General features: G+C 37.9%; 1 protein-coding gene and 1 pseudogene across 1 annotated transcript in view; both read left to right on the forward strand.

The window, feature by feature from the left end:
* CR2 (complement C3d receptor 2) overlaps window positions 1-14,392 on the forward strand; it is a gene marked incomplete at its 3' end in the record, with an annotated part of 63,273 nt that overhangs the window by 40,306 nt on the left and 8,575 nt on the right.
* Window positions 1-14,392, forward strand: part of LOC121816111 (uncharacterized) — a 31,872-nt pseudogene that overhangs the window by 3,353 nt on the left and 14,127 nt on the right.

Consider the following 14,392-nt stretch of genomic DNA (forward strand, 5'->3'; position numbering starts at 1 on the left):
TGAAGAGTGAATTAAAAAAATGTAAAGGATGTTTCATGAGTATATTTATTTTATGTAAAACTTAGCATAGCACAAGCCTTGCCAAGACTGTGTTGAAGATAGGGCCAACTCTGGCGCCCTCACTTGGCCCTCAGGTCAGATCTCACTATTACCTTGTGTAAAGATGCGGGGTAGAAAGGAGTTGGCTTTCTATAATTCCTGACTTGTTTCAGTTTATGTATGCTCAGGTGAGTAGATTTATGTTTGTGTTACCTGGTTTTATCTAATATAACTTTCACAATTGGACAAGTAACTTCAAAATTTTCCTATATAGAGATAATGAATAAAATAATTCTAATAGGGCCAACTCAAACAAGCAATTGAATGACCTGGCTGACTGTCCTCTCCACACAGACATTAAGAAGAAGAAATCCTGTTGGTTTTATTGCGATTGACCAAAAGTTGACAGAAATGAAAAAATCTGGAAAGTATTAAGGAGACAAATTGAAATATAGCTTTACATTCAATATATATTATATAGCATATATAATTATTATATATAGCTTATATAATAATTGTAAATAACTTGCATAATATAATATAATTATATAATGATTGATATTAATATAATTAAATTATATTAGTATAATTAAACGTGGATATAATAGCTTTATTATGTTATATAATATATTATAATTTAACACCTGCTATTGACTTCTTATAGTTTGTATACATAGTTTATATATAACATGTTAATCTATATAATGTATATTATGTGTACTAAATATTATATATCATTTAATATGAAACTATACCAAAGTATAGATTATATTATACCATATAGAAAATACAGTGTATAATATGTGCTTCCCTAGTGGCTCAGATGGTAAAGCGTCTGTTTGCCATACAGGAGACTCGGGTTTGATCCCTGGGTTGGGAAGATCTCCTGGAGAAGGGGTACATTATACCAAAGTATGTGCTGCATAATATTAAATGTTATATAGTACACCAAATGCATAGCATATAATATACATTATAAAATATATGAATATATTTAAATATAAAATAAATAAAAATGTTTAAGTGCATGCTCTTTTTTTTCTAAATAATATAATTACTTAAGTAAAACATTTTCAGGTCCCTTTATAAAGAGCAGAATATGAGGAATGAGGAACAGAGTATACTGTAGGTTGACAGCTCATGTTTGAACCGACATGAAAGAAATAGTGGGTAGTTTGTGCTTATAGTACAGAATAAATCAACCTGCCTCAAGTAAGTTTGAATCAGGTGTATTTCAAAGTGGACAGTGACACCCAAGACAAAAATAACAATGAAATGACACTATACACCCACTGCTGCTGCTGCTGCTAACTCACTTCAGTCATGTCTGACTCTGTGTGACCCCATAGACGGCAGCCCATGAGGCTCACCCATCCCTGGGATTCTCCAGGCAAGAACACTGGAATGGGTTGCCATTTCCCTCTCCAATGCATGAAAGTGAAAGTGAAGTTGCTCAGTCGTGTCTGACTCTTAGTGACCCCATGGACTGCAGCCTACCAGGCTCCTCCGTCCATGGGATTCGCCAGGCAAGAGTACTGGAGTCAGTTGCCATTGCCTTCTCCATACACCCACTAGAATGACTTAACTTTTAAAAACTGACTATACCAAGTATTAGCTATAAGGTAAACTGTAGTTATCAAACATTCTTCATTGTTAAAAGGATACAACCACTTTGGAAACAAAATTTTGACAGTTTCTTAAAATGTTAAACACACATATATCTAAGTATTTTACACCTAGGTATCTACTCAAGAGAAATGAAAGCATATGTTCACATAAAGACTTGTTCAAGAATTTTTATAGTGGCTTTATCTGTGATAGCCAATAACTAGAAACAATCCAAATGTCCTTCAACAGCTAAAAGGGTAAACTAAATTAAGGTGTAATTTTACAGCTGAATGTTACTCAGTAAACAAACAAAACCACTTAAATTTTTATGTGTAACAATCCAGATGATTCGCAAGATATTTATGCTTTGTGAAGGCTAGATAAAGATAAAAAGTACAAACTGAGTAACTCAGTGCGTACAAACTGAGTAATTCAGTTTATTCAAAAGTTTGCCTAGAGAAGGAGATAAAGAAATGAACAGATTACAAAGAAACATTAGGAAAGGAGAAGGGGTACTGTGATGGAAAAGTTTGTTGTCTTGACTGTGGTGACCATTTCATAGTGTATACATATGTTGAGTCAACAAATTGTGTAGTTACTGCATGTAATATAGCTTAATGTATGTTTGCATGCATACTAAGTTGCATCAGTCATGTCCGACTCTTTTTGACCCCATGGGCTGTAGCCCACCAGTCTTCTCTGTCCATGGGATTCTCCAGGCCAGAACACTGAAGTGGGTTGCCACACCCTACTCCAGGGGATCTTCCCAACTCAGGGATTGAACCTGCATCTCTTTTGTCTCCTGTACTGGCAGACAGGTTCTTTACCACTACCGCCACCTGGGAAGCCCAATATATATTAATAAAGCTATAAAAAATTTTTTAAAACTATGGTAGATCTTGAGCTTATAGAGTTTATATTAATATGTTTGTTGTAGGAACAAGCCCTAATTTGAGGGATTGGCAATAAAGAAGGGAAAAGAAACTAAATCAAGCTTTCTCAGATTTATATATTCCTTTTTATTGGGGATATTATCCAAAGTCTCAGGCTTCCCTGGTAGCTCAGTTGGTAAAAAATCTGCCTGCAATGCACTTTGATTCTTGGGTCACGAAGATCCAATGGAGAAGGGATAGGATACCCACTCCAGTGTTCTTGGGCTTCCTTGGTGGCTCAGCTGATAAAGAATCTTCCTACAATCTGTGAGACCTGGGTTTGATCCCTGGGTTGGGAAGATCCCCTGGAGAAGGAAAAGGCTACCCACTCCAGTATTCTGGCCTGGAGAACTCCATGGACCATGGAGTTGCAGAGAGTTGGACATGACTGAGACTTTCACTTTCACTTCATCCAAATTTTCATTTTTAGTTATTACATATACTATACCAGAACTCAGGTATGAATTTTAGGTAATTAAAGGAAAGGTCATAGCAAACACCCTCATCCAACAACACAAGAGAAGACTCTACACATGGAAATCACCAGATGGTCAAAAAAAAAAAATCAGACTGATTACATGTTTTACAGCCAAAGATGGAAAAGCTCTATACAGTCAGCAAAAACAAGACCAGGAGCTGACTGTGGCTCAGATCATGAACTCCTTATTGTCAAATTCAGACTTATATTGAAGAAACTGGGGAAAACCACTAGATCATTAAGGTATGACCTAAATCAAATCCCTTATGACTATACAGTGGAAGTGAGAAATAGATTCTAGTGAGGACTAGATCTGATAGACAGAGTACCTGATGAACTATGGACAGAGGTTCATGACATTGTACAGGAGACAGGGAGCAAGACCATCCCCAAGAAAAGATATGCAGAACAGCAAAATGGCTGTCTGAGGAGGCCTTACAAATAGCTGTGAAAAGAAGAGAGGTGAAAGGCAAAGGAGAAAAGGAAAGATATACCCATTTGAATGCAGAGTTCCAAAGAATACCAAGGAGAGATAAGAAAGCCTTCCTCAGTGATCAAGGCAAAGAAGTAGTGGAAAAACAATAGAATGGGAAAGCCTAGAGATCTCTTCAAGAAAATTAGAGACACCAAGGGAACATTTCATGCAAAGATGGGCTCAGTAAAGGACAGAAGTGGTATGGACCTAACAGAAGCAGAAGATATTAAGAAGAGGTGGCAAGAATACAGAACTGCATAAAAAAGATCTTCACAACACATAATCACGAAGGTGTGATCACTCACATTCAACTAGAGCCAGACATCCTGGAATGTGAAGTCAAGTGGGCCTTAGGAAGCATCACTACGAACAAAGCTAGTGGAGGTGATGGAATTCCAGTTGAGCTGTTTCAAATCCTAAAAGATGATGGTGTGAAAGTGCTGCACTCAATATGCCAGCAAACTTGGAAAACTCAGCAGTGACCACAGGACTGGAAAAGGTCAGTTTTCATTCCAATCCCAAAGAAAGGAAATGCCAAAGAATGCTCAAACTACCACACAATTGCACTCATCTCACACGCTAGTAAAGAAATGCTCAAATTCTCCAAGCCAGGCTTCAGCAATACGTAAACTGTGAACTTTCAGATGTTCAAGTTGGTTTTAGAAAATGCAGGGGGACCAGAGATCAAATTGCCAACATCCGCTGGATCATAAGAGAGTTCCAGAAAAACATCTATTTCTGCTTTATTGACTATGCCAAAGCCTTTGACTGTGGACCACAATAAACTGTTGAAAATTCTGAAAGAGAAGCGAATACCAGACCACCTGACCTGCTTCTTGAGAAACCTGTATGCAAGTCAGGAAGCAACAGTTAGAACTGGACATGGAACAACAGACTGGTTCCAAATAGGAAAAGGAGTACGTCAGGCTGTATGTTGTCACCCTGCTTATTTAACTTACATGCAGAGTACATTATGAGAAACGCTGGGCTGGAGGAAGCACAAGCTGAAATCAAGATTACTGGGAGAAATATCAATAACCTTAGATATGCAGATGACACCACCCTATGGCAGAAAGCAAAGAAGGACTAAAGAGCCTCTTAAAAGTGAAAGAGGAGAGTGAAAAAATTGGCTTAAAGCTCAACATTGAGAAAACTAAGATCATGACATCACTTTACGGCAAATAGATGGGGAAACAGTGGCTGACTTTATTTTTTGGGGCTCCAAAATCACTGTGGAAGGTGATTGCAACCATGGAATTTAAGACGCTTGCTCCTTGGAAGGAGAGTTATGACTAACCTCATTTCAGTTCAGTTCAGTCACTCAGTTGTGTCCAACTCTTTGCGATTCCATGAATCACAGCACGCCAGGCTTCCTTGTTCATCACCAACTCCAGGAGTTCACCCAAACTCATGTGCATTGAGTCAGTGATGCCCTCCAGCCATCTCATCCTCTGTCATCCCCTTCTCCTCCTGCCCTCAATCCTTCCCAGCATCAGGGTCTTTTCCAGTGAGTCGACTCTTCATATGAGGTGGCCAAAGTATTGGAGTTTCAGCTTCAGCATCAGTCCTTCCAATGAACACCCAGGACTGATCTCGTTTAGGATGGGCTGGTTGGATCTCCTTGCAGTCCAAGGGATGCTCAAGAGTCTGCTCCAACACTGCAGTTCAAAAGCATCAATTCTTCAGTGCTCAGCTTTCTTCACAGTCCTACTCACATCCATACATGACCACTGGTAAAACCATAGCCTTGACTAGACGGACCTTTGTTGGCAAAGTAATGTCTCTGCTTTTTAATATTCTATCTAGATTGATCATAACTTTTCTTCCAAGGAGTAAGCATCTTTTAATTTCATGGCTGCAATCATCATCTGCAGTGATTTTGAAGCCCAAAAAAATAAAGTCTGACACTGTTTCCACTGTTTCCCCATCTATTTCTCATGAAGTGATGGGACCAGATGCCATGATCTTCGTTTTCTGAATGTTGAACTTTAAGCAAACTTTTTCACCCTCCTCTTTCTGTCTCCTCTTTCACTTTCATCAAGAGGCTTCTTAGTTCCTCTTCACTTTCTGCCATAAGGGAGGTGTTATCTGCATATCTGAGGTTATTGATATTTCTCCCGGCAATCTTGATTCCAGCTTGTGCTTCTTCCAGCCCAGTGTTTCTCATGATGTACTCTGCATAGAAGTTAAATAAGCAGGGTGACAATATACAGCCTTGACAGGCTCCTTTTCCTATTTGGAACCAGTCTCTTGTTCCACGTCCAGTTCTAACTGTTGCTTCCTGACCTGCATATAGGTTTCTCAACAGGCAGGTCAGTTGGTCTGGTATTCCCATCTCTTGAAGAATTTCCCACAGTTTGTTGTGATCCACACAGTCAAAGGCTTTGGCATAGTCAGTAAAGCAGAAATAGATGTTTTTCTGGAACTCTCTTGCTTTTTTGATGATCCAGCGGATGTTGGCAATTTGATCTCTGGTTCCTCTGCCTTTTCTAAAACCAGCTTGAACATCTCGAAGTTCAACCTAGACAACATATTGAAAAGCAGAGACATTATTTTGCCAACAAAGGTCCTTCTAGTCAAGGCTATAGTTTTTCTCGTTTTCATGTATGGATGTAAGAATTGGAATATAAAGACAGCTAAGTGCTGAAATATCGATGCTTTCAAACTGTGGTATTGGAGAAGACTCTTGAGAGTCCCTTGGACTGCAAGCAGATCCAACCAGTCCATCCTAAAGGAGATTAGTCCTGGGTGTTCCTTGGAAGGACTGATGCTGAGGCTGAAACTCCAATACTTTGGCCACCTGATGCAAAGAGCTGACTCATTTGAAAAGACCTCGATGCTGGGAAAGATTGAGGGCAGGAGTAGAAAGGGACAGTAGAGGATGAGGTGGTTGGATAACATCACCGTAATAATGGGGATTACCCACACCCACTAAATTACAGCTTTTAGGGATATAGCCTGATTTCTTGATTTTATTTTAAGTTTTTTAGGTAATTCATCATTCACCTGTTCTTTGCAGCGAATATGCACTGACTGCTTATAACTGAGTGCTAGACCAAAAATCCTGAGTTTCTTGCTTTCATAATATGCATGTCTAATATCTATTGAGAGACATAGATATGTTTAAAAGCATATAAACATAAAAGAAAACTTGTGATATAAAAGGAGAAAGAAAGGGTCTCATTAGAAATTATGATGTGATGAGGCAGAGGGAAATCAGGTTTGAAATCCCTAGGAGGGTTAGGGAAGGCTTCAATAAGGAAGCAGCATTTTAATTTATTTTGGAATGTGTTATTTCGTGTTGGGGTATAGCTGATTAACAGTGCTGTGATAGTTTCAGGTGAATAGCAAAGGGACTCAACCACGTATAAGGACGCAGCATTTCAGCAGACATCTGGAAGAAGAGAGAAAGTTACAGTGAGGATAAAAGTAATCACATGGAGGGAATATCACAGAAGAAAGAACATATATCTTAAAGAAGAAGTAAAAGGGTTTGGGTGGAAAGGACTATAGCACAATCAGAGGACTAAGATGATACAAGATGAAGAAATAAACATAGACAAGGACACTCTAGCTTAATAGCTGCTATTTAATAAAGAGAATGTGTAGTGATAGATATAAGACTGTCTAAGGTTAGAAAAACTAAGTAATGTGTGTTTTCTTGGATCACCATCCTTTGCACGGATAGGATACACAGATGAAATCCCTTAATTTTGATAAAAGCCATTAAATAGGAAAAAAATGTTACATAGCAACTATGCAGACCTAATGGCTAGTTCAATCCAATTTCTTCAGGAATTCTCATGCTTGTCAGTGATTTGGTGGGAACCATGATAGAACTCATGTGTTTCAGAGATTAAATCCTAGGCTGAATCTGGGACACACTCATTTAAGAGAACTTCTGAGATTGCTGGTCACTGAGGTCATTCAGGGCTTTTCCAAGGTAAGTTTATTCTAAATTAGCTCTGTACATGTAGGCAGAAAATAAACTCTTGGAAGCAAAGTGAGCATGCTCACTGTTAGCATTTCCCTTTTTCAATAGATTATAACTATAACAACAACTTACCAAGTGTCTTCCATATCTAAGATACTACTAAATGCTTTATCTCTTTGAATTTCCCAGCAAAATTACTAGGCAAATATTATCATCATTATGATGAAGATGAAACTCAGGCTCAGAAATTTTAAGCAGCTCATCTGAGACCTCATAGTTAGTAAGTAGAAGACATTGGGTTCCAGTCCAAGTCTCTACAAATTCAAATTTTTTAACACCATGTCCCATTATCTTTTGTATTAGTTTCTTATTGCTGCTATAAAATACATTGCCACAAACTCGGTGGCTTAAAACAACAGAAATTTATTCTCTTACAGTTCTGGAGGTCAAAATCTACAATGGGCCCACAGCGTTGTGTTTTTTCTAGATGCTCAAGAGGACTTTAGGTTTCCTTGCTCTTTTTTATCTTCCAGAGGCAGCCTACATCCTCTGGATCATGGCCCCCTTTGTCTACTTTTGAAGTCAATAGTGTCCCATCTTCATATCTTCTTCTGTCTCCTTGATCCTTTGCTTCTTTCCTATAAAGACTTTTGTGAGTAAATTTAAGACCCATCCAAATAATCCAGGATGATCTTCCCATTTTAAGGTTTTTAAGTGAATCACATCTGCAAAGCACTCTTGCCATAATAGGTAATGTTCACAGTTTTAAAGGATTAGGACATGGATGTCTTTGGGAGCTCATTATCTGGCCTACTGCATATTTCCAAACAGATTTTCAAAATCTTAGCTGAGGGAGTCCATTCCCATTAGAGTTCAGGTTAGCAGAAAGTGGTAATAGTCTAGTAAACAGCTTGTGTTGTGTGCATTGATTATGACTAGCGTTAGTTTAAAATATATGTAGAATTTAAATACATGATAATGATGGAACAAAAGACAGGAGGGAAGTAAATTAACATTTTCTGTGGTTCTTGCATTGTTGGGGAAGTTATAACTGTTAATTACCTTTTCTATGTTAAGGATGTGCATTACCTTTAAATAACAATAAAATTAAATTTATTGTATTAATTAATAAAGATAAATGAGTAAAATGATAAATATAATTAATAACAAGAAGGCAACATAGAAGAAAATAAAGAGCATAGAAAATATAGGACAAATTAAAAACACATAGTAAAATGGTTGCTAGAATCCCAAATATATCAATAATTATATTAAATATAAACAGACAATTCCATTTTAAAGACGAAGATTGTCATAGTACTGCATTTCCAAAACTGTGGACTGAGGTGGCATGGGGGCCTTTATAAATTCACAAGGGACCTATGGAATATTTTAATGTTCGGTGGAAACACAGCAATATTTGATATCTCTCACGTATTTTGCAAACTGCTAGCTCAGAGTAGCTCCCAGTTATGTTAGATTGCAGTAAGTTCTATTTGATGACATCAAATCTTTGCATAGCTGGGTTTTCAGCAATGACTGTGATAAAGAAAAAGTACTAAGTGAAAGTTAATCTGGAATCAGAAATTAAGTGGTGGTTTGCAATCTAATTTCATGGTTTGCAAAGCTGAGCAGTATTTAATATTCTGTTATTAAGAATTATGGTGGGCACAAGACTTCCTGAGCTGTTTGGGCCTAGTTATTTAGTAAATAAACTGTTAAGTATTTTTGTTTTGGCTAGAAATGACATGAAAAAGTTACTAAAACTCTAAGAGTGCTGTGAACTTAATAAGTTTGGGGACTCTATCATAATTAAAAATAAAAACTATAAAATAGCATTGACACATGTATATAGCCATGTGTAAAATAGATGACTAGTGCAAGTTCAATGTATGAAGCAGGGCACACAAAGTTCTATGTATGGTGCTCTGGGCCAACCCAGAGGGAGAGGCTAGGGAGGGAGGGGAGAGAGGTGGGAGGGGGTTCAGGTTGGGGGGACTCATGTGCACCTGTGGGTGATTCATGTCAATGTATGGCAAAACCCAGCACAAAGTTGTAAATAAATTATCCTCCAATTAAAATAAGTAAGTTAATTAAAAAACAACAACATAAAAATCCTATAGGGAATTCCCTGGTAGTACAGTGGTTAGGACTATGTGCTTTCACTGCCTGGGCCCATATTCAACTCCTGGTCGAGGAACTAAGATCCCAGAAGGCATGCCAAGCAGCCTGCCTAAATAAATAAAAAATAAATAAAAGTAAAAATAAAAACTATTTGTTCCATATAAAACAAATAATACACATGTTCAGAGACAGAATGAAAGAGAAAGTTGCTCAGGCGTGTCCTACTCTCTGCGATCCCATGGGCTATACAGTGCATGGAATTCTTCAGGTCATAATACTAGAATAGGTAGCTTTTCCCTTCTCCAGGGGATCTTCCCAATCCTGGAATCAAACGCAGGTCTCCCACATTGCAAGAGGATTCTTTACCAGCTGAGTCACCAGAGAAGCCCCAGAGACAGAATGAATGAATATAAAAAGATGGAAAAGCATGTTATGCAAAAATGAACCAAAAGAAAGCTGATTTGAAAACTGTGGCATTATGACAATCTTCATCTTTGAATTATCATTCTGTGTTTATATTTAAAACAGTGATAGGAACTTCCCTGCAGGTCCATTGGTTAAGCTTTGACCTTCCAATGCATAGATGTGAGTTTAATTCATGGTTGGCAAGCTAATATTCCACAAATCACATGGCCAAAACCCAAACATAAAACAGAAGCAGTTCAGTTCAGTTCAGTTCAGTTCAGTTCAGTTCAGTTTGGTCGCTCAGTCGTGTCCAATTCTTTGTGACCCAATGGACTGCAGCATGCCAGACTTTCCTGTCTATCAACAACTTCTGGAGCTTGCTTAAACTCATGTCCATTGACTTGGTGTTACCATCCAACCATCTCGTCCTCTGTCATCCCCTTCTCCTCCTGCCTTCAATCTTCCCCAGCATCAGGGTCTTTTCCAAGGAGTCAGTTCTTCACATCAAGTGACCAAAGTATTGGAGCTTCAGCTTCAGCATCAGTCCTTCAAGTGAATATTCAGGACTGATTTCCCTTAGGATTGACTGGTTTAATCTCTTTGTAGTCCAAGGGACCCTAAGAGTCTTCTCCAACACCAGAGTTCAAAAGCATCAATTCTCCAGCGCTCAACTTTCTTTATACTTCAACTGTCACATCCATATGTGACTACTGGAAAAACCATAGCTTTGATTAGACAGACCTTTGTTGGCAAAGTGATGTTTCTGCTTTTGAATATGCTGTCTAGTTGGTCATAGCTTTCCTTCCAAGGAGCAAGCGTCTATTAATTTCATGGCTGCAGTCACCGTCTGCAGTGATTTGGGAGCCCCCCAAAATAAAGTCTGTCACTGCTTCCACTGTTTCCCCATCTATTTGCCATGAAGTGATGGGACCAGATATCATGATCTTTATTCTAAATGTTGAGTTTTAAGTCAACATTTTTACTCTCCTTTTTCAATTTCATCAAGAGGCTCTTTAGTTTTTCTTCACTTTCTGCCATAAAGGTGGTGTCATCTGTGTATCTTAGGTTATTGATATTTCTCCTGGCAATCTTGATTCCAGCTTGTGCTTCACCCAGCCCAGCATTTCGCATGATATACTCTGCATAGAAGTTAAATAAGCAGGGTGACAGTATACAGCCTTAATGTACTCCTTTCCTGATTTCGAACCAATCTGTTGTTCCATGTCCAGTTCTAACTGTTGCTTCTTGACCTGCATACAGGTTTCTCAAGAGGCAGGTCAGGTGGTCTGGGATTCCCATCTCTTGAAGAATTTTCCACAGTTTTTTTATGATCTACACAGTCATAGGCTTTGGCATAATCAATAAAACAAAAGTATATTTTTTTCTGGTATTATCTTGTGTTTTTTTTGATGATAAAATGGATCCATTGAAAACAGAAGTAATGTTGTAACAAACTCCATGAAGATTTTAATAATGGTCCACATTAGAAAAACAAAACAAAAAAATTATTGATATGTTGTTGTTTGGTTGCCAGGTTGTGTCTTACTCTTTGTGACCCCATAGGCTGCAGTATGCCAGACCTCCCTGTCCCTCACCATCTCCCTCAGTTTACTGAAGATTAAGTCTGTAAACTTGTTTTTTGTTTGTTATTTGCCTTACAGGTAAAATAGAGAAAATATAATTTGAGGCAAGATTCATTACTAGAGATAAAGAGGGATATATTCTAATAATAAAAGAGTCTATCTACTAGGAAATATAATTTTAAAATATATAAAGGTACATCACTGTACCTAAATAAAAATGTTAAAATATGTATAGTAATAAAAACAGCAGAGTTAGAAAAATAAGACAAATGTACAATAGATGGAACATTATCTGGTACAATAAGCAGATCCCCACAAATCAGTAAGTATCCAGGTGATTTAAACAAATATGAGTTTGCCTCATTGATACACCTAGAGGACTGCACCCATTATCACAGACACACCTTTTTTACAAATATATACATACACAATTGTCTCAGTTGATCATATACTAAACCATAAAACAAACTCAATTAACCTCAAAGTTTGGTAATAAATATACAGCTCCAGTACTCTTGCCTGGACAATACCATGGACAGAGGAGCCTGGTAGGCTGCAGTCCATGGGGTCGCTAAGAGTTGGACACGACTGAGTGACCTCACTTTCACTCTTCACTTTCATGCATTGGAGAAGGAAATGGCAACCCACTCCAGTGTTCTTGCCTTGAGAATCCCAGGGATGCGGGAGCCTGGTGGGCTGCCGTCTATGGGGTCGCACAGAGTCGGACACGACTGAAGCAATTTAGCAGCAGCAGCATACAGCTAAAGTCATTTCCTCAAATGTGTGTAAATTCTGCAAAACAATTTTAAATAAACCATGGGTCAATGAAGAAACAATGGTCATTATCAAGTGTTTAAAGTGAAAAAAAGCACATTATAACTCATTGAATACTGTCAAACTGTTAAAAATACTGGTTTCTTTGTTTAGAAACTACGAACAGCTGAAAATTTAAAAAATTCTGAGTAATTATCTCTGGCTTCCTGGGTGGCTCAGTGTTAAAGAATCTTCCTCCCAATGCAGGAGATGCTGAGGGTTCAGTCCTTGGGTTGGGAAGATCCCCTGGTTGCATAGGAAATGGCAACCTATTCCAGTATTCTTTGTGGAAGATTCCATGGACAAAGGAGCCTGAGGGACTACATTGGGTGGGGTCGCAAGAGTTGGACATGACTGAGTGACAGAGCGCATGCACACACACGCGCACACATACATGAGGTTTTAAGGTATAGTATCTGAGTCCAGTATTTAAAATATGCATTAAAATATTACTTCATGTTTGTTGAGTTTGTCTACAAACTAAGTGCTGAAATTTCTTTGTGCTGAATCATTGACTTGGCAACAGACTTTCAACAGTGGTTACTGCTTCATCTATGAAACACACTGGAGAAAAAAAAGAGAAAGTATACTAGAAGTTTCTCCACTAACTTTGATGTCACTGTGGTCTTTCTCTCCAGGTCAATGCAAAGCCCCAGTGGAGCTTCCATTCACCATGCTTACAGTACTGATGGACCAAGATGAGTTTCCTGTCAGAACAACTGTGAAGTATAAATGCAGCCTTGGTGATTATGGAAGTGTTCTCTATCACGTGCCTACAAAACTCTATCTGGCCAAGCTCTGAAAACAACTGTACATGTAACAACTGTATACAGGGATTTCCTTTATCTCTATCTGGATTGAGAATTACTCTGTATTAGTCAGTAATCGTTAAGATCTGATCAATTGTTCAAATTTTGAAACAAAGACACAAGTCTTGGTAACTTTGCCTAAAGTATAATAGATGTGAGATTCATTTTTGTAGGTTGTATCTTCCTACTGCTTTGAGTTCCTATCATGTTCATTACAAATTCATTTCATGGGAAATGACCATCAGAAGGCATGACTGAGGGAAAATTTGCTAGGGGATGTCCCATTTATACAACTGAAACTAAGTAATGAATGACTCAGGAAAGGAAAGAAAAGTGTAGGTGGGGAGAGAATCCCAAACTTCAAGTCTTTTGATTTATACTTGTTGAATTACAGAGTAAGCATTTTAGTAATAAACAAAATTTACTTTTTTTTTTGACAGGCAAAAAATATGAGGATGAGACAGATCTGGAAGTTAGGTCTTTTTGAAAATGATGCATAGTAGGTACCTGATTCTGAGGCAGTCTTGTGAGTTTCCTCAAGGTAGCAAATCTGTGGAATTACAAATGCCCTTCAGTAATCTATGGCCAGGTTGAGATCTTATGTATTAATAGAAGTTCAGAGTATTTCACACCCAAGTTCCCATGTTCTGCTTCTTTCCCATAGGTAAATCATGTGGATCTTTTCTAGAGCTCATAAATGGCAAAATGAAGATCAATGAAGACACTTGGTTTGGATCAACTTTTAATTATTTTTGTAATAAAGGGTGAGTTGGCAGTAGCATTGGTTGGGATAACAGCTCTAGAATTGTAACAGTAGTCTCTAAATAATAGTCTCAGAGTCAAACTACTTATTCATTCAAAATATAACTTTAAGGTTTCTAAGTAGAGGTGGTGACTTGAACCCAGGCATTTAACTACCCTTGGGAATGATAAACAAATATTTGAAAAAATAGTAAAAACCTGTATCCAAGATAGAAATTAGAGGGGTGAGGGTAGTCTTTTCATATTAAATTACTGTACCTGAAGCAAAGTGAAACATTCTAGATGAGATGGACCAGCATTCTAAAAAGGTAAATGAAACAAACATACATTCTTAAAAAAATAAGGCTTAGAAATGTTGGAATCGGGAAAAAGTAAGAGAGACCTCTTTATTTGGGATGATGGAGCAGATGTGATGGATGGGCAAATCTTA

Source organism: Ovis aries, chromosome 12, assembly GCF_016772045.2.
Source record: "Ovis aries strain OAR_USU_Benz2616 breed Rambouillet chromosome 12, ARS-UI_Ramb_v3.0, whole genome shotgun sequence".
Taxonomy (NCBI): Eukaryota; Metazoa; Chordata; class Mammalia; order Artiodactyla; family Bovidae; genus Ovis; species Ovis aries.